Here is a 26,444-nt window from a genome sequence, read left to right on the forward strand (position 1 = left end):
GAGCTCCTGAGTTGGAAGAAGAGATTTTTCCCTCACCCCTGCTCCTTCCTGAGAACAGCTGCATGTTGATCCTGTTACTGATTACATTGCACCTTAGAATGACTGTGTCCTAATGATTTTAAATCTGTTCCAGAAAATAGTTTAAATACATACAATAACGTGAGTGCTGATATTAGGATTTTCATTTTTTACTCACAGTTTTGTTTGTTTGTTTGTTTGTTTGTTTTTAGGTTGGTATGAATTATAGGACTTTGTCAGTGATAGAGAGCCATCTAGGAAGAGGCTGGTGCCTCTAAGAAATGTTTAGGTATTTAATTCAAAACAAGGACATCTAGAAAACTAACATTTAATACAAGAGATTGCAAAAATCAAAAATGGCAGACGATGGCTGAGTTGCCAGTCTAGGAACACAACTTCTTACAGAGTTGGTAATCACGTTTAGGCAGAATTGAACAGAGGGATATCATTCAACACAGGTAGGAAAAATTCCTCTTCTGTTCAGCACAGCACAACAGACACCTGAGGAAAGGAAAATCCCTCATGCTTCTCTCTCAGCATTTTTTTTTTTTTAAGTAAAGAGCCTTTTCAGAATTTATAATGTTTTAATATAGATATTGGAATGACATGACTTACTTTGAGCCCCACACATAAGTAACTAGTCATTCTCTCATACATTTCCTGCCCCACCTCCGTCCCCAGGAATGACCAAATAACTTTATAACGTCTGGCTTTTTTTTTAATGTTTGTAGGTACTTAAGAAATTTAATTTTTTTCCCATTTTACTTATTTCTCTCTTTTTTAATAGTCTCTTTTATTTGAGGATATCTATAAAACTCGGAGTTTTTCTGTTTGTAGGTCCAAGCTCCCTGAGAACAGGGGTGCTGCTGGTCTTGTTCATCCTCCAAAGGACACTCTTTCTTGGGAAGGTGCTAGCAAGAGTGTGCAGGATAAATGCGGACAAAATCACAGAAGGAATGGAAAAATCACTTGCAAAACATCCATTATTTTGATGTCGAACAAATATAAATAAATTTCATACTATCTTGATCTTTTAAAAAATAGAGATAGCCTCTTGAATGTGAAAATGACAGATCTGCGGAATTCACTACCCCGGCCAGGAGAGCAAAAAAGACTTTCTTCTGAGACCGCTGACAAGCCAGACGAAAAAGGCCACTTTTACTGGGGAAAAGAGGCCAGTTCGCTTTTAGAAGTGGTGACACCAACACCAGCCGTGTTCTGTCCTTTCAGGAACAGAAAATCCAGAAAGGACAAAATGAAAAGGCTCAGATGAAGAGCCACAGCTAACAGAAGTGGGCCCGCCTTTGAAGCCCGCATCACCCACATCCAAGACTGAGTGCGAGAAGGCAGGAACCAGAGGTTCTCATGATCACCATGGGTTGCCTTCCTGGTGGCTCTGCTTACACCACCTTAACCTCAAGCCCAAGTGAGTCACATCGTAATCAGCTCAAAGCTCTATTAGAGCCATGAGCATGTTATGTGGCTTGGGTTTTGGTGTGCGACGGAGGTTGAAACCCACTGAAAACTGTGGGCATCTTCCATCTAAAGAACTATCCTCAGTCCTTTCCGCTCTGCTCTGCCCCGCCCCCACCCACTCCACCCCCTCCCCGGGGAAGCATCTACACACAAGGATTGGCTCCATTGCTCCATACCTGGGTGATTTCTAAATCTGACCTCAGCTTTGTCCTCTCTAGTAAATAGGAAACTCTTCTTTTGGGAAGCCTGCTGGATATCTCTACTTTGACTTCCCATGAGTTTTATCTGCTCCTCGTCCCAAACCACGCCTTCCGCATGCTTCCTTGTGGCTTCCCTAGTTCCCGTAAGGATGTCATCACACCACGGTCACGCAGCTAGGTTTCCCAAATTCATCTCTGCCCCACCTGCTTCTCACCTCTTCAGTCTTCTTCCACGGTCGCCCTTCTCCCCTGTTACAGCATTAGACCTCGTCCCTTGACTTCACTTCCTCTTCTCATCCATACTACACACCACTACAGAAGTTAGTTTTCCTTAAACTTGTCACACTCCTGTTTCAAAATCTAAGACTCAGTGTCGCTCAATTGCCTCTCAGTTGGGATGAAATTCTGTGATTGACACCTGCACTATTCTTCCCTATTATTACAACGCCCACACAGCAGGGTTCAGTATCCTGGGTTTGTTACTGTCTGTGTGATCTCAGACTACAGATCCCCATGACTCAGTTTCTCCACCTGAAAAATGTCCTGTTGGGTTGTGTAAAGGTTAATTGAGTTAATATACATTAAGCACTTAGAATAGTGCCGAGAACTTAGTATGTATTTTATTGGTGTTTCTTGTTATGACTGATCTTACGTGGAACCTCTCACCATTTCCTAACATATCTTCACTTTTATCATTCCTTAATTTTGTTCACTTTGTTCCCTCTGCCTTAAGTGACCTTCACCCCAACTGAAAATCCACCCCTTTTTCAAAATCTACCTCAAATACCAGGTGTTCCCTTGAAACTTTCACACAAAGGGTTCTTTTCCTGAATTTGAGATAATAGATCTACCGTATCTTTATTCACAGTAAACCAAATAATATATTTTACTATCTTCCATAGAGCCATTATGTTCTAAAATTGACCTTCTTACTGCAGCCATACTCCGAATATTTTTTATTATGTTATTTTATTCCATTTGTTTGTAAGTGACTTTGAATTTGAAATCATTCTCAATAGCGAAACCAGAAACAAAAATACAGCTTTGGAAAGAAATAAATTAGAGCTTTCTAAAAACATAATATTTTAGGCTTTAGGAAGCTTTTTAAGAGAAAAGATTTAAACTATTTCTGAAGAAGTGTAAATACAAAGCATTTCTGAGAAGAAACAGACATAGCATTATGCTGATATTATACCATTTACTAGTATTTCACAGATGACTTTAAAATTTAGATGACTATTTATTTCCCTTCAACTTCACTTTTTCTGCTATATTTGATGCATTGTGAGATTTTAAAGGTTGGCAACTTGTGGAGACAAATCACACCTGGGGACTTAGTCCAGGTGCAGCCAATTAATTGTGGAGCCAGACACTCCCCCGTGTAATGACTCTGCGTTCGCAACATGGACTCTACTTTAGGCTTTTCCTCACATGATGGATCTTCGCTTTTAATGAGAGAAAAGTGCCCCCATGAGGTTCAAACTTGGCCTTGGATTTTTTTTTTTTAATCTGAAGATTACACACTTTCCTATGGAAAATCTGGCATCATGGTTCTTCCTGGCTTCCTGTTTTCACCCCTTTGGGGTCCTTATCAGTAGCAAATCCCCCTCAGGTGGTCCCTTCACTATCACACCCACCAAGCTCAAATCAGTGGCCACATACCATCTTCCACATGTCCTCACTGGAATGTTCCTTCTGGGGAGGATCCCTTGTCGGACCAATTCATTCCAATGTCTTCTTGAGGGAACCAAGAAAATGGCTTCAGGAATGTTCTGTGCTGGGCCCCTCCTTCTTTTCATCTCTTGATTCTCTTGGTTTCTCTCTCCCACTCTTATCCCTCCAAACTTGACTCCTTCCCCCAGGCTTTAATATCTTTGATGAATATTCTCTTATCTGTTTATTCTAATAAAATACATATTTTATATACAAACGTTTGGTTTTGTGTGCATTTCTTAAAGCCTCCCATAAATGGTATTGGGCTACCTATATCATTCTTTCTTCTGTTACTCAGTGTCTCTAAGATACGTTGCTGGGCATCCATTCAGCACATGGCTTCCAGCTACTGCCTGGACACAAGCATTAGGATGTAGCATTAAAACAAGCATGTATATGTTCCCCTTGGAATATCACACTTCTCTTCTTCCTCAGGGATAGACAACCACATGGTCTCCAGCTCTCACAAAAAGTGCTATGGTGAATACCTATGTTCCATTGTGGGCCTGGGTATGAATTCCTTTGAGAAATACCAAGAAAGAGAATTCCTGGAATCTAGGGTTTACAGATACTTAATTTGTCACTTCCTGCCTGAATAGAGTGCCAACTCTCCACCAATCTATATTTCCACCAGCCATGTAGGAGGGAACCTCATATCCTCATGTGGTAGCCTCCATCCTTATCATTCAGCCAGACTGACGTATGTGAAGCGATATTTCATTGTATTTTTTTTATTTATTTACTTTTGAGAGAGAAAGAGAGAGAATGAGCAGGGGGAAAGGAAGAAGCAGACTCCCTGCTAAACAGAGAGCCTGACATGGGGCTAAATTTCAGGACCCAGGGATGATGACCTGAGCCGAAGGCAGACGCTTAACCAACTGAGCCACCAGGTGCCCCTCATTGTACTTTTACTTACATTTCTGATGACTAATGTATTTGAGCAACTCTTTGGTGCTTGTTAACCTTTGGGGTCAACCCTTCTGTACACTGGCTCTTTGTATACTTAGCCCATTTTTTAGGTTGGGGTTCCTACCTTCTTCCAGTTAATTTGCAGACTGTTCCTGTTCCCCTTATGGGTTAGGTTCTAGTCCTTCATCAATTTTAGGCAACAGTCAAATAATTTCCAATATCTGTCACTTCTAACGTTGTCCATGGCATCTTTCATTGAATGAAATCCTCAGTTTTGCTTTATGGTATGTACTTGTGAAGGTGTAGAGGTTTTTTTGACCTCCATATAAGAAGATACTCTCTGACATTGTCTTCTATGAAATTTTAATGCATACTTTTAATACTCAGGCCTTTAATTCATCTGGATCCCACCTTTGCAGTAATATTGGAAATTACTTTCATTTTTCTTTGTGTGGGGAATCCATTTTCCCAACAGCATCTACTAGCATGCAGCCTTCCCCATTAACTCGTAAGGCCACGTTTGTCATAGATTAAGTCACTGAACTGTCTATTCTATTCCAGTCTATGTTTGTTCTTATGCCAATATCATCCTTTTAAAATTACTGTGTCTTTGTAGTATATCTTCATATCTTATAGGGCAAGAACCGTCTCTTCTTTTTCCTCAAGACTGATTTAACCATTCATGAATGTCGATTCTTTCTCATAAATTTTATAGTACATCCAACCAGGAATTTAAAATGTCCTTTGGATATACAGATTAAACTGGGAAAAACTGACATCTTTTATTAACATTCATCCAGAGACATTGAAAATTTATTTACTTGGATTCATTTCTGCATCCTTTATTCAGCTTAGAATTTTTCTCAAAAAGTTTTATGTATTCTTTATTAAGTCCTAAATACCTTTAACTTTTATAAGAATGATGGATAATACCTCATATCTTACCGCATTTTTAGACAATTAATACAATTTTTTTAAAGTACTGATTTTTGTATGTTGACATATCTAGCGATTGTCCTAAACTCCCTTGATTGTTCTAGTGGCTTGTATCTTGATTCTATTGTTTGTTTGTTTGTTTTAGGTAAATTATACCATCTGCAATAATGACATGTCTTTCTTAACCAAGTATTGCATATCATTTTCTTTTCTTACAACATTCACTAGAATTATATGAACCAGTAACAGTGCTAGTAGACACTCTTGTCTTCTCCTTATATTAAGGGGATTTTTTTTTAAGTGTGGAATATATAATGATGGCAAATATACTCTCCTTTCCCTGTTTTCTGTTTTGTTACAGAACCTCTGAATTTTTGGCTGGACTTATATCCAACCAGAATCAAGACTACTTCCCCAGCCTCTCTTGCAGCAAGATAATGGCCTTGTGACTAAGTTCTGGTCAATGGGAGGTGAGTAGAAGTGATACATTCATCTTTCATTTGTAACTTTAAAGAAAGGAAGTGGTATGACTTTTCCCTCCTCATTTCTGCTGGCTGAACTATGTAGATAGTGGTGATAGCTAGAGTAGCCACCATGGATCATAGAGATAATGATAGCAGCTCCCTACAGATGTCACACCAACACAATAGAGGCAGCCTGGGTCCAGACCCCCAAACCATGACCCTGCCCTGTCAGTCCCAAACCACTATTGCCCAAACAACACAGTTGGAACAAGTCATTCAACTTTTATTTATACCCTCACATTTAAATGCTGATATGCATGGCTGGATGCAAGTCTTAACTCAAAGTTCATTTCTTTTCAAAACTAAAAATATTAAGCCATTGTTTTCTTATATCCAGTGTTCCTTTCAAAAGTTTGATTTTTGTTTCTTTATGAGTGATCTATAGTCTATAGTCTATCTCTCTTTTATAATTTTCTCTTTGTCTTCGATGCTCTTAAATTTTACTTTGGCATCTCAGGATGTGGGTTTTTGTTGTTTGCTTTTTAATACCTATATCATGTTCAGCATTTTATGAGCCACTCGTTCTGGTTGGAGAGTCATCTTTGAACCCCTCAAAAGAATAGGCATGTGAGTAGGTGATTCCCCTCTGTTGCAATCTACTAGCCCTGGATGTTCAGAGACACAGAAGTGAGCACATTGCCAGAGTGTGGGTGGTCATTCCTCACTTTTTCTTTTTTTAAGATTTTATTTATTTATTTATTTGACAGAGATCACAAGTAGGCAGAGAGGAAGGCAGAGAGAGAGGAGGAAGCAGGCTCCCCGCCGAGCAGAAAGCCCGATGTGGGGCTTGATCCCAGGACCCCGAGATCATGACCTGAGCTGAAGGCAGAGGCTTTAACTCACTGAGCCACCCAGTTACCCCATTCCTCACTTATTTTTATAAACTCCCCACTCCTGTAAATCCTTTGCTCCCCCTTGATATTACCCCAGAAGCCCTGACACCAGAGACTTGGGCTGTAACAGCTGATTTCTGTAGTGAAGGATCCATTGACCACTGACCCAAGGCCATGTAAGGAAGAAACAAGAATGGAACCCAGACATTTGTCTACAACCTTTTGTCTCACTCGCACTGTCCTCCTCAAGCTACCCCTCTTCCCTCCAGTCTGCCGTCCACTTGACAACCACCCATACACAGGAGGTCACCATCCTGTCATTCCCACGAGGAGGTTCAGGCCATTTTTGTTAGCTTCTCAGATCCATGCTTTTCTCTCACTTCTAGTTTCTCTAAGATTGATTTGAAGAAAGGAAGCTGGCAACCTGTCCTAGTTAACCATCCTGTGAGAAGCCAAACCAGATATGGGGATTTCTTAATGGCATTATGGAGATACTGGCATGTTAATAGTAAAACGTTTAGACCTACAAGGAAGAAAAGGTGCCTTCACTAGAGCTGGAGAGGAGTATAAAATAAGCCAAATGGGACCTTGCTGGACCCTTAGTCACACTTTGCCTGTGTCTACAAATACTTCAACCACCAGTCAGGCCATCCCTGGGGAAAGGCATGACCTAGAGTAGAAAGACATTTGGATTTTTCTATAAAGTCCCCTAATGAGGCATTCTCTTAACTGGTTCTGATGGTGAGCAGGATTCAGGTAGGGAGAGTGGCCAAATAAAGCTTCCTTTCTCGTTACTGATCAGTATACTTTAGAAGAACATTGGAAATTCAACACAACTGAAATAACACTGTGCTGGGTGTCTTTAGTTTTTTCTTTTCTGAAATGTGCATGGGTTGTTCATTATATCACTAGAGACTTGCCCTAGAGACTTTAAGGAGGTCATTATTTTAACATGTAATAGTCAAAGGACTCTTAATGACTGCATATTCAGTGCTGCTGCATCAACATGACTTTGCTTAAGTCCAAGGACGGTTTAGAAATTACAGCCTCTGGGCATTGTCTTAGCCCAATCCCCGAAAGACACTCTGGGGCTGTGATTAAACTGATGGGTGTCAGAAAAGAGAGTAAAAGTTCTAAAGTCTTGCATGAGGATTTTGATGGGTCAGAGTTTGTTCTCCTACCATTTCTAGAGAAAAAGGAGAGATGTCTAGTATTTTAAAGTAAGCCTTAGAAAATCCCAAATGCAAACCGTGGAAGGGCCATCTAAAGAGCAAAATAGGGAAAATATCAACAGAAGATACTACTGTTGGCAATCAAACTGGATTGATCCTGAAATATGCTCTCACCCACTCCCTTTATTATCTGCTTCTCAGACTTCATTTGACCACATCATCTAGCCCTAGAGACATCTGTGCCCATTAGTATTAATTAAATGTGAATGTTAACATGGAGAAAGATTTATAACTTCCTTGGCCTGACAGGTATGCTGTCGCTGAAATGCATCAAGGAGAATGAATGACCCAAGTCTACCAAATATGAATTACGATCCACTTCTCCAAATTGGCCAGAACATTTTAAAAGTATTTTGGGGAGCTTGCCAAGTAAGCCATTCCTTCTCCTCACCCCCATTCTACCCACTGCCACCATCACAAAAGGACTGCATCTGCATGAAGCAGTGTATAAAACGGGGGGCCAGGTTGAAAAAGGGAAAAACAAGTGAGTAGAAAGACCTAGTAATCGAGTGCCAACGTACAGAATTGTAAACCATATGGCCTAGAATCCTCCCTACTTGAACCACAGCCAGTGTGGACAAACAGAGCAATATATTTCATGTAACCTGCCTGTATGGATTTAAACCAGGTCAGAAACAAAATACTCATCTTATTTTAGACTATGGGACTAGATTCCAGAAAAAAAAAGGGGGGGGTGTCAAAAGAGCTCTGAAATGGCCTGACAAAAAATAGAGAAAACGATGTGAAACCGACAATCATGGCTCATCCTGACACGTGGTGCTGTTTTCAAATCCAACTTTTCAAAACTTAACAGGTTTACCCATATCGTGATTTCGGGAATCACATGAGGACTTTAAACCCTGATTTTAGGTATTCAATTTACATAGGTGATCAGACTGTCTATGTGAACATGACTTTTCTATCCTTTTTTCTGTATAGCTATATAGCATAACATTACAATTCTAGGACATTCTTCCTAGGGAATGACTTGATTGATCAATCCAGGGAATTCCCAAGAGATCCATCCAGGCTTCCCCAGAAAACATCAACACTTGGTTCATACTTCCCTTCCCTCTTTAAATCTCTTGCCTGAAAGATCTTGCTCCGCTGTTTCCACCAATCCTGAACTGTAATATCATGATCCTTTCCCCATCCTGATCAAGCCAGTGCTTTGAAAGCTCCACTTTCAACGAAGCCTCATATTCTTCATAAAATCCAACTTGCCTTTCTCCCTTGAGACCTTGTAAAAACTGCTGAGGTGATGTGCCCCCTAAGAAGCAGAAAATTTTGACTTATGGACAGATTGTTGTTGGTAACATTTGAGAAGCATTTGACTATAAGTAACGTAATATAGCTGTATACTCATTAAATGCACTTGGAACTTACAGAGAGAAGAATAATATAAATGACAAATTATTTTTCACTTTAGGAAAGATTTATCTGGGGAAGCTGATGGGGAGAACTTCAAATTGTTATAAAGAGTAAATCGGTGGGTCTTGTTCTATATATAGTTATGCATACCCTATATAACGTAGCAAGTTTCTCCTGCCCCTTACCCCCGATGCCCCGTATCCTGCTGCATTTCTTCTATGGGGGGAAGGATGAGGGGTGGGGATCAGCATTCATCTCACATACTAAACACACATATACACATTTGCTTATTTGTTTGTTGTCTATCTCTTCACACAATTCTAACTCAAATGTAAGTTTCATGAGGACATGGACATGATGTATTCTCAGCGCTTAGAATGGTGCCAGACTTACAGACTTACAGTAAGTATTGGTAGAAGAAAGGAAGGAAAAAAAAAAAAAAGGGCAGGGGAAGGAGAAGGAAGGAAAGAAAACAAAATGAGGCTAAATTAAATGAGGCTACTTACTCCAGTGGCAAGTGCCCAGATTTGGGAATTAGAACTGAATTTGAATTCTTTCATCAACTTACTATTTTTATGACCTTGAACAAAATACTACAATGTTTTGAGCCCCTAGTTGCTCGTCTATAACATGGACATGAGAAGACCTATTTCACATGGTTGTAAGAATAGCAAATTTCTAAAAATAGCTGAAATGCCTCTAGTAGAGTGTCTTGCAAGCTGCAGGCCATTAAAAAATAGAAGATGGACGCGTAAGGTGAGAAGAAGTGCACAAGTTTTTTAAGGAAAGAATGATGGCAAAGCTTTGCATTCTAAGGGAGGGGGCGGGGGTGGAATTTGCCCATTTGTTTTAAATGGAATTTGGGTCAGAAAAACCGAGCCCCTTTGGTTTCAAAATTAGGGCTTTCTTTGTCCAGTCAAAGAGAGGGGAAATCAGTGCCAGGGCTGGGAATGGAAACCGAGCTTTCTGATGGGAGCTCAGGAGAGAGGAGGTCGGGGTCCTGGGAGGGGAGCCGAGGGAGAGAAAAGAGGCGTGTCCTCAGAGCAAGGAGGTGGAGGCAGGCCTTGCAGAGAGGAGCAGCCCGGGCCCAGTTCCCGGGGGGCAAGAAAGGCCAGGAAGCTGCAGAGCAATGCTCTTCAGATTTCTGTGTGTGCTCCAGTGCTCTTCCACCGTCTGCTCAAGTCGCGTTCAGGTCAGCTGCTGTACATTTGTCTGTGCTCCCTGCACCCTAGGGAATCAGGGAATCAAGGTGGGAGCCACGAAAGGAAGTGCTGCTTTCTTGGATCATCCAGTTTTAGATGCTAGCGAGGCCGTGGTCATCTCTTCAAGGGAGTGCAGCTCCTCAGTGAGTACTGACTCTGGAGCAGGCACAAGCAAACCCCACTTCCAGGGGTCCCCTGGGAAGGCAGTGGTGGGGAACCCACTGCTCAGCAGATCCTGTTATTTGGAAAGCAGGTGTGAGAGAAGAGCAGTTTAAGCCACCCCAGTGGGGCCCAAGGACGGTGGGGCAAGGGAGAGAGACACAGCTCAGCTGTAAAATGTCAGTGCTCTCCAGAATGCTCAGATGTCTAGAGAAATGATGTTTTCATGCTCTAGGTCAGGACACCAAAATAATGCAAATATATCCATGAGAGCAAAGACCAAAATTTTAAATAGAGACAAGATCCTTAAGATTGATCTCTCCTTTGGCCTCAGCCTCCAGGATGGCTCTGCATGGTCCTGTTATTGATTCTGACTTTACCTAAAAATCTGATATTTTGGTCTCTGTGGATGCTTTTACATTGATTTTGATGTTTTAAAATATTGTGTTACAATAATGTATTAGCATTTCCCAGAGGAACAGACTAACAGAATATGTATATATAATATATAAATGTACATAGAAGATTACATATAATCTACAAAACAGTAAGATACATACAATATATATCTTATATATACAATAGAGATATAGACAATAGAGATTTTTCATAAGGTCCCAGCTCATGTAATCATGAAGGCTGGGATGTCCCCCCCCATCCGCCATCTGCAAACTGAAGGCCCAGCAGGGCTGTTGGTATGGCTCAAGGCCTGAGAGGGCGAGAGCCAACGGTGGGGAATCTCATCCAAATCTGAAGTCCTGAGAGCCAGGAGCACCCAGGTGAGAAGACTGACATCCCAGCCCAACAGTCAGGGCAGAGAGCAAATCCAACATCCCCAACATCTTGTTCTACACAGGTCCTCCACGGATTGGATGTTGCCCGCCCACCACGGCACTGGGTTATCTGCTTTACTCCATCCCAAGAGATACACAGCAATTGCTCAGATGAAAGAGGAGATTTAGAGCCGATGAGAGTACAAGGTAGAAAGAATAGCACAGAGAGAAGCCTGGAAGCAAGGAGGCTTGTCTTGGCACAGGCAGGGAAAGGTCAGCCCCTGTGAGGCATGAAACTATAGTTGGGCTGGTTACAAAATAACGAAGTCCGGGAGATATAATATACACCATGGTGACTCTAGTCAACAATGCGGTGGCATACCTTTGAAAGTTGCTGAGACAGTACATCTTAAAAGTTCTCATCACAAGGAAAAAATGAGTAGTCCCCTGTGCTGATGGATAGCCACAAGACTCAGTGGGGGTCATTTCACAATATCTACAAATATCAAATCACTATGTTATACATCGGAAACTAATATAATGTTGTCAGTTTGATCTCAAACATAGAGTGGGGAGGACTCTGAAAGCCACCTTAAGTGTTCGGAACTTTACCTATGGATCAATAAGAAGACTTGAAAGTGTTTTAAAGTAAACACTGGACAGACTAAGATTTCTGCTTTGAGAAACTGACATTTGGAGATGGTACCAGAAGAGGGAACCGTGGATATTGTGATGGCACAGAGAAGGGGGAAGGCGATCAGGACTGAGGTGGTGGCAGCAAGGTCACAGAGAAGTAGGAAAATGTGAGGCATTCATAGACAAAATGATCAGGATTTGATGACTCGTTTAAAGGAGTGATGGGGTAGAAAAAGGAATCAAATGCAATCTCTCAGTTTCCAGCTTGGGCACCTGAGTGATGGCCAGCACTGTTGCCTGGAAAGCAGGCACGTTAATTACCGTAGGCTTTGCTGTAGGTACAATAGCCGTTGAGAACTGAAATGATTTTGCAGGCTACAGACTGCACTTATTTACTCCCCAAAGAAGAATCAGATCCTTCTGGACAAATAGAGTTGGTTTAAAAATAGAAATCAATTACAAAAGTTGATGGTAGACCATGTGATAAGAAATTACAAGTTGTCATTAATCATTTTCAAAAGAAAACAAGTTGATATAAGATTTGACAGTCGTGCATGATACAGCAACAGAGTAACAATAGAGGGATCTTGCAAGTGTAGAAGTTCATTTCCTTTTAATTCATCCAGTTGGTGTTGCTGGGCTGATTATTCATACATTCTGTAAGCTTAGGTTTCTGAGAGGCTTATCATAGAAAAAAGGTCATAATTTTTCATATTTATTTTGAAGGGGATTGGAATGATTCATTCCATAATATTACGAACGGAGACAAAACGGCATTCTCTCCCAAGACCCTTGATATTTTCCAAATCTCACTCAAGGATTTTCACTGTGGCTCCCAACAGTATCAGATTTATTATCTAATATGTTTAAGGGGAGAAAAAGGACAAAGCCATTCCAAAGAAAACAAATAAAATCTCACCTTGGGTTTTATATATTTAAAAATATCTATAGCAGTCCATTTGCTCCCAAATTACCCAGAGGCAGAAAGATGGTAGCAGTGGCAGTAATACAGGTTTTCAATCTCCCCAAATCACCCCCGCAATAACCAATGGAACAATGAGACAGTAAAGCAAAAACTCGTGGACAACATCTACAACAGAAGTGACAAGAACTTATTCCCATAAGCAGGAGGGGTCAAAGCACTAGCAGCAACAAGACGTGTAGTGACAAGTACAGGAGGAAGAAGGAGGACAAGGGACTTTCAGTGAACAGTTCAGAAATGGTATTACCAACAGTTCGCCCCTCCCAAAGGGAGGGGTCCACTCTGAGCACGGAGAGCTCTTCAGGCCAATCAGACAAGAGCAACCAAATCAGGGAAAGGGCTTTGCCAACTCCAGATGCCCTGCAAACTCTCTGTTTGCTCAGATCACAATGCATTTGAAAGGATAAAGAAGGGCGCCTAGGTGGCGCAGTAGTTAAGAGCCTTTCTTCAGCTGAGGTCATGATCCCAGGGTCCTGAGATCAAGGCCCATATCAGGCTCCCTGCAGGGAGCCTGCTTCTCCCTCTCCCTCTCCCCCTGCTTGTGCTCTTAGATAGATAGATAGATAGATAGATAACATCCTTTAAAAAATAAGATAAAACGATAAAGAAATCTTTGTAACTGGACAAGCTAACATTCGCCATGAAATTATGACAGTGAAGTTATGACAGGTGTTAATATTTCCACACTCAATACTCAACACCACTTTCATAAAGCACAAACTACAGGACATCCCCAGACTGAAAAGAAACTGGGGTGCATTGGATGCAAATGGAACAGACCAAAGACACTAAAGACAGAGGAGGGAGAGAGAGATCAAGAGGGAGAAAGAGAGAGAAAGAGAAGAGGCAGACCACAGTGGAAGGAGGAGCAAAGGCAGCTGTCTCAAAAAGGGCAAGTCCATAGAGACCTACCACAATAACAATAGAAACTGGAGCCCTAGGGCATTGAAGCAAGAAAGGAAATTCCAGGGTACCCTACCCTCTAAGAGCACAGAAAACCCATCAGCAATAGCAATGATTGTGTAGGCAACCATATGATATTGTCTTAAAGAAAAAAAGAAAAAGATAATAATCGACAGAGAACACTGTTCTTATAGACAGTGAAATCCAACAATAAAGATATGACCATAAAACAATAAAAACCTTAACTAAGAGTTCCAAATGAGCTGAGAGATTTGAGGAAATGTTAGGAGCTATGGAAGACTGCCATAAGATGGGAAGAGAACATGAGATGTTTGGATGAAAAAAAAGCTTGAAAAGTTGAGAATTGGAAGCAAAAATAATAATAATTATTATTATTAATAATAATAATTATTATTATTATTTTGGAAAGAAACAAAAATGAGAACAAGTTCAAATCAACATCACAAGAAAAGACGGAAAAGAGAAAAGACAGAAAAGAGATAGAAAATTAAAAAAAAACAGAAACAAAATAAAGAAAAAGATTAGAAATATTAGATAGAAGGTAATAGATTATTCAAGAAAATGTTGCCAGTATAAAGAGGATCTGAATCTACATATTCAAGCTGGAAAATCAGTTCAGAGTGGCCAAAATGAGACATATTTTAATAAATCATTAAACTCAAGTAAAATGGAAAAAAAAAACCACAAGAAACCTAAACGTGTTTTAGACAACAAAACAAAAATGGCCAAGCCCCTCATTAGAGAAAGAATATAGACTGATATGCGATTCATCATTAGCAACATTTTATGCCATAAGACAATGGAGTAACATTTATATTACAAGACGTAAAAATGTGGGCAACAATTTTGCACCCAGGGAAAGAGACGTTCAACTTGAAAGCCATATAAAAACTAATGAATATGTAAGAACTCAGGGAGTGTTGTTCTTATGTGCCCTTTCTGAAGAAGCCACTTCTGACTCAGACAACCATTTGGTTGCAGAATTGGCACAATGTCAGGCTAAGAACATTGAGTATGTATTTATGCATAAAACTAAGTGAGGGGCATAAGGAAGCCAGTATACAATATAATTGTTATATGATGCAACATATATAATATATATGTATATATAATAAATACATTATATAATTATACATATACATTATGAATATTTAAACATTATAATGTGTATATATACATTATAATTATATAATAATTATAATTCAAAATTTTCTTTAAAAAGCAATCCCTATAAATCAAGGCAAAATGAAATGAAGAAAACTAACTTCATTCATTTGGTGGTGTAAGCACAGAGTGAGGAAGTTCTTCAAGTGACTTCAAAATAGGCCAGTTGGTGACACATCCCTAGGGATCTGGACCCTGAAAATAAACAAAATAAAATTTGAACTATTTTTACTAATAATATTGGCATTGTTATTTGTAACTATTTTATATTCTATAGGAAAATCAAATAGTTCTGTGAATGTTCTTGGGAATGAACCAAGACTTCCAGCATGAGGGGGAAAAAAAGATAAAATTCAAGGAGTGTTGAAACTCTATAAACTAAATTTTCTATTGTAAATGGAAATATGAACTAAAAATATAATTTAAAAATATACAAATATATGGTATACTTGGGTGGCTCAATCGGTTAGGCCTCTGACTCTTGATGTTACAGCAGGTTTTGATCTCAGGGTTGTGAGTTCAAGCCCCATGTTGAGCTCCATGCTAGGAGTTCAACCTACTTAAAAGAAAAAAATCCCAACCAAACAAAATATATACTTATGAATATATATGTCAGTGAAACCAAGCCTTCCTGGATAAATGGCTGACTCTAAGTCTCAGGCAAGAAGTTTACGAGATAAGCCTAAAATGTCTTGTAATGTCAAAATAAGTCTAAAGCATCACATCAAAAGAACTTAAGAGCCAAACTGAAGAGTCTCTAATTGGCCAACAGGACAATTTGAGCATCAAGTATTAACTGCAATGAATTAAAACATGTCAACTCTGTTTAAGTCCATTAGTCATGAATGATACTAAAAAAAATCTCTTTGGTCACATTTGGAAGATGGTAAGGAATCCATTTGTTATTTTGAAAACTGATGAGCATAAAATGAAGTCAAGCGGTTATCTTACCTTACATGCTTGGACTGTACCTCAGGACAATAATTAATGAGGGAATCTCAGGCAGCATTTTATCTAATGTATGAAGAAAGAGTGATAAAATTAGACCTTCACTATGTCGGCAAACCTTAAGAAGATAACACTTGTCCATCTAGCCAATGATCATTAATGATTGTTGATAACACAGAGAGCCAATGAGATAACAGGTGTCTCCTGATGGAAATATATTTTTGAAATATTTCCACCAAAAGCATGAATTAGAATAATTAATCCTCCAGATTTCATGACCCAGTTTGCAGGAAGTACAAGAAAGAGAAACAGGTTGAGCTATATATTATAGGAATGCAATCAGAAAATTTTAGAATATGGGAAACTCAGCGAACAAGCATTCTGGTTTCCTTAAATCAATTATGGTGAAAAATGAAAGGGGGAGGGAAGGAGGAATCTATAGATAAAATGAAACTTAAAAGATAAATCAAAAACAACAAAAAGATAAATCAGACTACAATGTGTGCAACCTATTTTAAGAAAAAAATTACAAATCAGACAAAGTTGAACACTAATTGAATAGCTACCTGATAATATTGGAATTATTGTTAATGTTTTTAGGTTTAATAGTGATGTTCTGGTTGCATTTTAAAAGAGTCCTTATGCTTTAGGAATGCATATTCACATATTTTGGATCAAAGAATAAGAAGAGTATCATAACATTTGCTTCCATAAAACATGAACTTGCCACAAAATAACCTGGTAAAGGAGAGGAGTTTAATGGGCCAATATTGGCCTTGAGTACATAATTCTTCAAACTGAGTGATAAAACCTGGGGTTTCTTATACTGTTCTCCGTACTTCTGCATATGTCTGAAATTTTCCATCATGGAGAGTTTCAAAACACTCACGGTTATTTTTGTTTTTTTGTTGTTGTTTTGTTGTTGTTTGTTGTTTACTTTCCAAATTGATCTCAAGCAGTCCATCTACAATGAGCATATCAGATTAACTTTTCAGGTTACCAAGCCGTTTGAAAATGGACTGAAGGTTGAAAGACTAAATCATACTACAAAGCGTGACACACTTCCCCTGATGTTGGTGTGCATCATTTGTCAATGAATTTTAATAAACACTAGGTGGCATAGTGATTGCTTTATACTAAACAGGCACAAAAGAAAATGGATTACCCACACTGACACGCAAAATGCCATCTATCAAAGCTATGGCACGGCGATATCACTTCTGAAATGACCCCACCTTTTAATAGAGGCAAATGTCTTTTTTCATTTTAAAATGACAATTCTGCCTTCAGCGTTACAAGTTCACCTAAATGTAATTTATTAACCATTCCATTTACCTAGTTATTTTCATTTTGGCATTTTTTCCCCAGCTCTCAACTTATTTCAACATGGTTGAGACCTGCCGGGAAGAAGCTGGAACTGAGGTTTGCATAGGTGGAAGAGTGTTATATTCTTCAAATCGGATTGACACCATGTATTCTATTCCATGTGCTGCAAAAATTAATATGAAGTAGCCTTGAGCCTCTTGTCTAATATCTGCCTATTGCTTCTAGCTTCTCATTCTCCTATCGCTAATTGGTCCCAGATCTTGTTTTAGCTATCTCGATGTTCCTGTCAGCTGATCTTTTTTCCTTAACCAAAATAATGTATCATTCTATCTTTATAGTGCATGACTAATTTAGGGAATCACTAAGGTTTTAATTAATGGATTATGATTAAAGTATTCAGCTTCAAAATCCATTATTTTGGACAGGAAATAAGCTTAACACCCAGTGTGGTAGTAGGAAGAACAGTGGATTTAAATGTCTAGAGATCTTCTATGCCACATGGCATTGATCCACTCCCTTCATTTCTCTGCGTATCAGTTTCCTCCATTCAATTTTTTTATTGAATGACTAATTAGGCACCTACTAAGTGATGGGCTTTGTGCTAAAGCTAGGAACACAGCAGTAAATACAATATCACATCCCCATGGTGCTGTTTGGATTGAGGCTGGAAGTGAGTGGGAGTGAAGTGTGGGGGACAGGATTGTTTGAGCAAGGGAATAAATTCAGTGGTGCTGAAGGCAGGAACTGGTATAAAAGAGACAGCCATGATTTAGAAGGGAGAGGGAAGATTAAAAAAAAGAGAGAGAGAGAGAGAGAGAGGCACACCTGCAAAATGGAAGGATTGAGCAAAACTACCCACTGGATCCTTCCACTTCTTAGTGCTTTTATAATGGGGTAGCAGTTGAATCAGAGAATCCTGGCTTTACCATTTAGTACCCCCATGACTACATGTACATTCTTAGTGTCTCTGAACCTCAGCGTCTTAATCTATACAATAGCAAGTATACCTACCTCAAGACTGTTCTGGGGCTCAAATAAGGTTATACATTTAAAGCCTGCGTGAGTATACACGAAGCATTCTGTATAGAAATGATCATGATCATTAGCTTATATTTTGTCCTTCTCAAAGCAGTTCCTACATCTTATATCTGATTTTATTCCAACAAAAGACCTGCGAGAGACTTATGAGATTTCTGGAAGATTATTATTTCTGTTTTGCAAATGAGAAAACACGAAGTCAGAAGAAGAGGCAGCGGAAATGACCAGAGAACCTGGTCTCCCATTTTCCTGTTCAGTCTGTTCCTTTTTTCCCCCATCACACAATAACCTTCAGATTATTTTAGCTTCCTTTTGAACAAATAAGGAATCTTAATGCAGACTGGGGACTTGTACAGATTTGTTCCTGTTAAAGCTTCAGATTTCAGTTTTTCCTTTGGTTTTTTGGTGTTTTTTTTTTTTCTTCTTCTTCCCATTATTGCAACAGATCAATCTTACACAGAAGCTATTTCTCTCATGCTAAGCCTTCTTTTTGGAGTATTAAGGTTATGAATGTCCTGTCAGTCAATGACCTGTTAGAATGACGACCAGCAAGTCTTTTTAATCATTTTTATGTGCACCATAGTCTCTTCTCTGTCATTCTTCCATTACTTTGGATTTGTGAGCGAAAGCTTTCTTTATAAGATATTTCTCATGAAATCAGGAATGCCTCCACAAGAAATTGCCTCAATTGGATGACATACCTCAAATAAAAAGTCACACTATCTTGCACTGTGAGCTCATCTTCTTTGACAGTTCAGTAGAAGTAGGATCGTTCCTAGACTAGCTTTTACTCAAATTGCAAATATTCGGGAAAAACCTAAAAGCTACCATGATGGTATGTATGTTCTGGGAAGTGGAGGAAAGGAGAAAGATGGGCACGAACAGACACATTCCAACAGTCTTTTCAACACGTATGGAGTTGACTTCTCTACTATTTAAAAATGATTAAATGGGGATGTCTGGGTAGTTCAGTCAGTTAACCATCTGCTTTTGGCTCAGGTCATGATCCCAGAGTACTGGGATGGAGTCCCACATCGGGCTCCTTGCTCAGCCAGGAGCCTGCTTCTCCCTCTGCCTGCTCTGCCTGCCACTCCCCCTGCTTGTGTTCTCTCTCTCTCTCTCTCTGACAAATAAACAAATAAATAAATAAATAAAATATCTTTAAAAAAACAAAGATTAAATGGAAGTTTCAGTTGACTCCAACTTAGTTCTCTTCCAGGCAAAGTTCTTAGTGGATCCAGGAAGAGGAACAAGACAATTTCTTCCTGAAAGCAACTCAGAGGGAATAGTCAACTGATTAGTTTCCATAACTCTATCAAGACAACATTTACTCCTGTTCACCTGAAATTTGCTTGGATATTAAATTTGCAGTACCACTGAAGATGTCTCCTAAATATTAGATATCTATTTTGAGTGTGTTGACAAGTATGACAAGTTAATATTACTGACATTCTTGCTCCTGTTCTATCTATCAAACTTCTCACCTTTGTAAAACTGCCCTGGTTCTGCCCACCCCAATCACATGGAAACTTGCTAGGCTCGCACGTCCCCTCCTAGCCCATAGCTCTCTGTACTTCCCTTGAGCTGTGGTTCATTGCATTCTGGTCACAGCTCTTGCTAGACTATATGCCTCCTGAATTAAGCCTTTTCTATCTTCACCTCCCTATAGTACATACTGTGGCCCCCTGCACCTAGTAGGTAGGAATCTGGGAAATGCATGTAGAACCAAATTCTCCTACCTCAAACCAAAAGTACCTTATGTGCCAGAAAGCTGATGCTTCAGGGGAAAAATGCATTCCTTTGAAGCCTTTGGGGAAAAAAGATATTAACAATGATACAGTATACTTCAAATTATGGATCTTAGACTCCTAAGCTTTTAATACAAGCCATAAATTTGGGCATCAAATTGTTCTTGCTACAAAAGGAGAGTACAAATGAAGGGTTTGGTTATATGCTGATGATTAGTGTTGCTTTTATGATGGGAGAAATCTGTCTATCCAGAAACCCAGAGAGCTGTGTGCTGCATAATCATTACCACTCAGTACAGGGCTGTCAAAGGTCTTATTTTAAGAGTGTTTCCCTGAAAATTATCCCCGGCCATTTGCGTTGAGTAGCTATATTTCAAAAATAAAATCTTTACTGAAAAAAGTAAAGACAAAGGGGAGAAGAAATGGATCCTGATGAAAGGTGTCTCACTGGCAAAGATTCACAGGATAGGCACAGTGACACAGCTGGGTTTTGTAGGAATCCTGTCTTTCCACCGATGTTGGAATGATTTCTCCCATAAAGTCAAATTTTGCAGATAGGATTCCATCATCAGTAGAGTTCTATGCTACAAGTCAACTGAGAAACAATAATGCCATTAATTTCTTAGACATAATTAAATATGCACATGGTAAAAGAGTTACAAGCTCACATGGAATGTCTGCTACAATGCTTAAAAGCTGGTGATTCACAGAAGATGTAGATAATCTTTCTATGAGGTATGCAATGAGAATGACACCCTTCCTTGTCTTTCTTGACCCCTCATTGTACCCTGAAGAGCACCACCCGCGACAGACAGATTCATTCTCTATATCCTTACTTTGTACTTCATCTGCCTCACCACCCTTCTGCTGTTTGAATCACGGAGCTGCCTCACTATTCTCACTGGAGAATTTCTCACCAAAATCTACACAAGTGTGCTCCTTCTAGTACTAAACCCAGAATCAAACAACTAACTTCATTCGACTTCTGTGTGATAGCTATCTTCAAAACCGTATGACCAGCAGTTGCACTGTTTCTCCTTAGGAAATGAAATTGGTGATACAGATCATGTCGCAGGGATATGAATTTTGGAGCATTTGAGTGTCCTTTTTGTTTTGCCTTCTCAGATGCTCAGAATCAAATCTGTAACTCCACTTAGTAAACTCAGAGGGCCTTGTTCTTTGCATTGCTCCGTAACATTTTCCAGTTTGTCTTATCTTGATAGTTGCTTGCATTTTCTCTGATCCTGATTTTTTTTTTACTCTCACATTTTATATTGTTTTTAGACAATATCAAAATCTTTATATGGAAAACAAGCATACAGACTCATAAATGATTACTTCAGTTACTGAATGCAGTTCAGAGAGTCAGTGTCTTTTTGGTGGGGGCAGGGGATGATGAAGACAAAAGATTAATGTTTCTTTAGGAAATTGTATCCGAAGGACCTCCTGGTGCAAGGATAGCATGTCTGACTCCAGAAAATTATATCTGAAATAAAATAACATCATGCCTCATAATTATCCTTTAATTGTTTGTCTCTGTTCTTATAACATTCTAATCCATCTATCGTCTTGAAATTAATGATCTCTCTCAAGCATAGATTAGATCATATTACTTTCCTGCTCAGATACCCTAGATGGCACTATCTACAGAAAAAAGTTCAAGTTCATGAGATACTACCATCTCACCTGTCTAGCCTTTTCTCTCAGCTCACCTGCAATGTACCCTGTGCCCAAGGAAATTTGTACAATGTATTTCTTTATGAGAACTTTATTTTATTAAAAAAAAACACAACTGGCTTTGTTATTTTCTAACTAACATCAAAAATTCTAGTTTCACCACTTCTGCCCAAGTTCAGCTCAAGAAATGTATCTTTTAGCTCAAAATTATCTCCTGTGATTAATGTTTGCTCTCTAGTGTATTTGGAAGCGGTACACCTTAATGATGGAGAGGTTTGGCTTTGGAGTCAAATGACTTTGGGTTTGGCCACTTATCCTTATCTGTAAAATAAGATCATAATGTTGATTGGTGTTTTAACATACATTCCCCTGTTGTAGACTCTCCAATGAAGAGACGGAGCCTTCATATACTCTTGTTAAAACTAGATGCATTTACTACTTGTTTGTAATCAGTAGAGTACAGAAGAAATGCTATTAAGTAATTTTCCAGACCAAGTCAATAAAAGTTGTGCACTTTCTGCCTTATTCACGGAGATATTCACTGTTGGAGCTTGAGCAATCATTTAAGAAGTCCAACTACCCTGAGCCACCATGCTGCAGAAGAAGCCTAGGGCACATGAAGAGGCCATTTGTTAGGTGTTGCAGTAGGGAGCCCCAGCTGAGGTTCCAGCCAAGAGCCAGCATCAATTACTTGACTTGTGAATGAAGACCCCTCCAGATGATTTCAGCCCTCAACTATCAAGTCACTGCCTGCTCATTGAGTCTTCCCAGTTGAGGACCTAGCCATCATGGAGCAGAGACAAGCCATTTCTTTTGATTCTGTCCAAATTCCTGAGCCATAGGATACATGAGCATGATAAAATGGTTGTTTTAAGCTGCTCATACTGGAAGCAATTTACTACATAGCAATAACAATGAGGACAGATAGATATTTGATACCTAGAAGTAGAATAAAGCATGAGACATTGGCTTTAAGATCACTGTCTGGCTGTAGCTAAATCTTAAGGAGACAGTTAATGGAAGCCTGACAAGGCTAGAGGAGGCTGTTGATAAGGATTTGAAGAAAAACAAGGAAAACATTATAAGTAGCTAGAGGAAAGTGAATCTTATTACCTAGTGGTGCAAAGTTTGGCCAAACTATCAGATGTGGTAATGTGAAGAATTGGAAATACACCTAATAAATTTGATGATCTAGCTAAGCAGATTTCCCTGCAGAATATTTAAAAAGCTACCTGGTTTCTTTTTGCTGCCTATGAAAAAAATGCAAATGAAATGAGCTAAAAGGCAAACTGTTTAGTGTTCAAGCAAAATTTTGAGGAAACACACAGAAGCCAGACATTGCTGAGCTCAAAAGTAAAACTGTTTCACATTCCTGGCATCTTCAAATGGCAAACAATTTCCAAATTAAGAAGTACCTCTAGGGCAAAGATAACATCTAAAGGGGAAACTGTAAGATCATTTGTGAGGCCTTAGGAAGAGCTCAAAGATTCTAAAAGAAAATTTCAGACATTCAAAAAGTCCTCTAATGATATCAAAGGCATATCTCATAGACTTTCCCTTTTAAAGAGCTCCTAGTATTTCCAAGGGTCTCGTCACTCAGCAACCTCTCAGGTACCCAAGGATAAAGAAGATAGCTTAAAGGTATCTATGCTTGTGATTTCTGTATAATGGAATGCATTTTAATAAGAGTCAGAGAAAATCCACCAAGTTTTAAGAAACTTTTACTGATAGAAACATGTTGATTTGTACTAAGAGGGATGGAGATAGTACATGAAGGGAGGACTTCCCACCTATTACTATGGGCAGGAAGCAGGATGAGGAGTTTACTCAATTTCAAACATGGACCAATACCTATGGAAAAGAAAAGATGATTCAAAGGGTTGAACGAAGAGTTCAAATGGTAGAATCCAAAACCACTGAGACAAACTCATAAGAAATAGAACTGAGCCCTAATCAAGGATCTGGATGCCATGTCTGACTGGATTTCAGAATTGCTATGGACCACTGACTGCCATTTGCTTCCCATTCTCTATCCTCGAAACAGTATATAAACAGTTATCCCTTCCCATCTCTGATTGGTGCTCAGTTGGGTGTGTGTAAGGTAAATACTTTGTTTCTTGAATCTTCTGGTTCTTGGTTGAAGAAGAACTGTAATTTGAAGAGCCATACCAGAGAAATTGTCCTCAAGAAGTCTCATCCACACATGAATTGATTTTGATGATGAGATACTAGATCTCAAGCCTAAGTCTGATGACATGTCACTTTTAGGAAATCTTGGGAGAAAGTAAACGTGTTTTACATGAGGACAGACCGTGGCTCCTTTAAAATATGTGTACAAATTATTCAAAAGGTGGGGATCTATGTACTCTTTCTGTGAATTCAGGGCTGACTTGAAATTCCTTTGTAACCAATAAAGTACTTTGGAAATAATGTTAAATGACATCCAAAGCTATTAATTAAAGATGATGCAGGTTTTCCTCTGTGTTAGCTGGAATAATCACTTTGGGAGGTCCTCAGGACATTATGCTATGAGGAGACCCTGGCCACAAGGAGAGGCCAAGTATAGGTGCCTCAGTCAGCAGGCCTAGTTAATAGCTAATATCATCCACCAGGTATGTAAGTACATTCCTAGATGGTTCTAGATCCTGCTCTCAAATTGTCACTGCTGAGACCTGAAGCTTCATGAATCATAAATAAGCCATTTACTCTGTGCTCCAAATTTTTGACCCAGAGTCTGTGAGCGTAATAATATAGTCATTGTAAGCTGTCAAGTCTTGGAGTTATTTGTTGTACAGCAATAATAAGTGGTTCAATCCTCCCCCAAAGAATTATTATGAGGATTAAATGAGACATATACATTAAGTTACAAGCTTGGTGTTTGGGAAAATAAACACTCAGTGAATGAGACTTACCAAGGGCTAACTTCTATTTATCTGTTCCTGTTCAAAATAGTTAGTATGGGGTATACAAGTGATGCCTCATATATAATTGTTGACTTGAAGTGATAACAGACTTGAGGACAGAAAAGATGAGATTGTAGAGAAAGGACAACTTCATTTTCCTGATCTGAGAGGAATTTTTTTTTCTGTTGCTATAAAAAGAAACTGGATCCTTCCAGTAGTAGTCTATCAAATTCTAAACTTTATCTTGGTGAGAAATCCGATTGTGCAACTTATTGAATCCTGCCTTCTCAGCTAAGTCTATGGTGACAAAACTGTAAGTACTTGAAGTCAGTGAGCAATAGTTAATTTGGAAAATGAGGGATCCTGGCTAGCAAATGTGGGACATGTCTTTTGTGGCAGCCCACATCAGCCCCAATCTTCACTGCAGCTGTAAAATGAGGTTTCCTCCCCCTTTTCTACTCTTCCATACTCTCAAACCCTCTCCACATGCCAACCCTGCAACTGTCATCCTCTGTCTGCTATAATTTACTATATCTCATCATGGACAGTCAAATGCTGGAAAGAATTTTTGTACCTAAAGCATTCAAAAATTTTTATTTTCCTTGGGGACAAAACCCCACCTTAAGGGTTGGGGTATCCCTGCCAATTGGAGGATATTTGCATCATAAGTTAAAAAATACTTTCATAAAATCACCCTGAATTAAAACAGTTCCTTGGGATGCCTGGGTGGTTCCGTGGGTTAAGCAGCTACCTTCAGCTCAGGTCATGATCCTGGAGTTCCAGGGTTGAGTCCTGCATCGGGCTCCCTGCTCACCAGGGAGTCTGCTTCTCCCTCTCACCTTCCTCCTCTCATGCTCTTTCTCTTATTCTTTCTCCCTCAAATAAATAAATAAATAATGTCTTCTTTAAAAAGTCCCTAATTTCTCACCTACTTTGTCACAGTTGGTGGAAGAGACAATCCAAAGTGGTGAGCCTTGCCTTGTTCCTAACCTGTGGAGTCTTAATATCCCATAGATGAAGGCAAGGAAACCCCACAGCCACCTCACTTCGAAGGAATCTGAAGAGTTCTAGCTCTGCCTGCAACAACATTCTGACATCTGTGTTCCACATCTGACAAATAGTCTTTGCCTTGTTTCCCAGCCGGAAAACCTGTTAGAATCTTTGCTCTTCTTGGACCAAGGTCCTGCCTTGCTGTTACTAATCAGTTGCTTGGGAAATTCTAATTTTCTTCTTAAGCCCCTGAGCTGTGGCTTGAGCCTTGCTGGCAAAAATAGGCATCTCTAACACTAAGGGTTCACAGTTAGGACTCCAAAAATGCTCTGTGCCAGTTTTCTCCCTCACCAAGCCAGGCTAGGCTTTTGGAGCATTATAACACCTTTGTCAGATTCTGCCACCTCACCCCACACCTCCCAGAACTAATAGCTGGCCTCCTGGTTGGCTGATAGGCCCTCTGAATAGTGTATTCTACCTCTACATGGAATTTTCCAGAATCTGCCCCATCCGGTGAATGACACTGGTTTTGTTCTGGTTAAGCCAGTCATGTGAAATAACATGACAGTAATGGGAAGACGAAGACCTTCTTAGTTTTTTAGATGGCTTGATTTTACAATTATAACATGACAGAAAAAATATGCAAATACCTTTTCTTCCCGAACTGCTCTTTAGAGAAGCAGAAAAGAGGTTTCAAAATATCTGTAAAAGGGGGTGAAAGGACATAGCTTTCAGTCATTTGAGTAATTATTTCCCTGCTGA

General features: G+C 39.4%; 1 long non-coding RNA gene across 1 annotated transcript; it reads right to left on the bottom strand.

The window, feature by feature from the left end:
• Positions 1 to 6,628: 6,628 nt before the first annotated feature.
• LOC116594294 lies at positions 6,629 to 15,541 on the bottom strand. The gene is made up of 4 exons (XR_004287145.1): positions 15,502 to 15,541; positions 15,154 to 15,247; positions 12,304 to 12,402; positions 6,629 to 10,649 (listed from the first exon to the last, which is right to left on the bottom strand). It is a non-coding gene; the product is annotated as an uncharacterized LOC116594294 (long non-coding RNA).
• Between the last annotated feature and the right edge of the window lie 10,903 nt (positions 15,542 to 26,444).

The sequence above is a fragment of the Mustela erminea genome, chromosome 6, assembly GCF_009829155.1.
Source record: "Mustela erminea isolate mMusErm1 chromosome 6, mMusErm1.Pri, whole genome shotgun sequence".
NCBI lineage: Eukaryota > Metazoa > Chordata > Mammalia > Carnivora > Mustelidae > Mustela > Mustela erminea.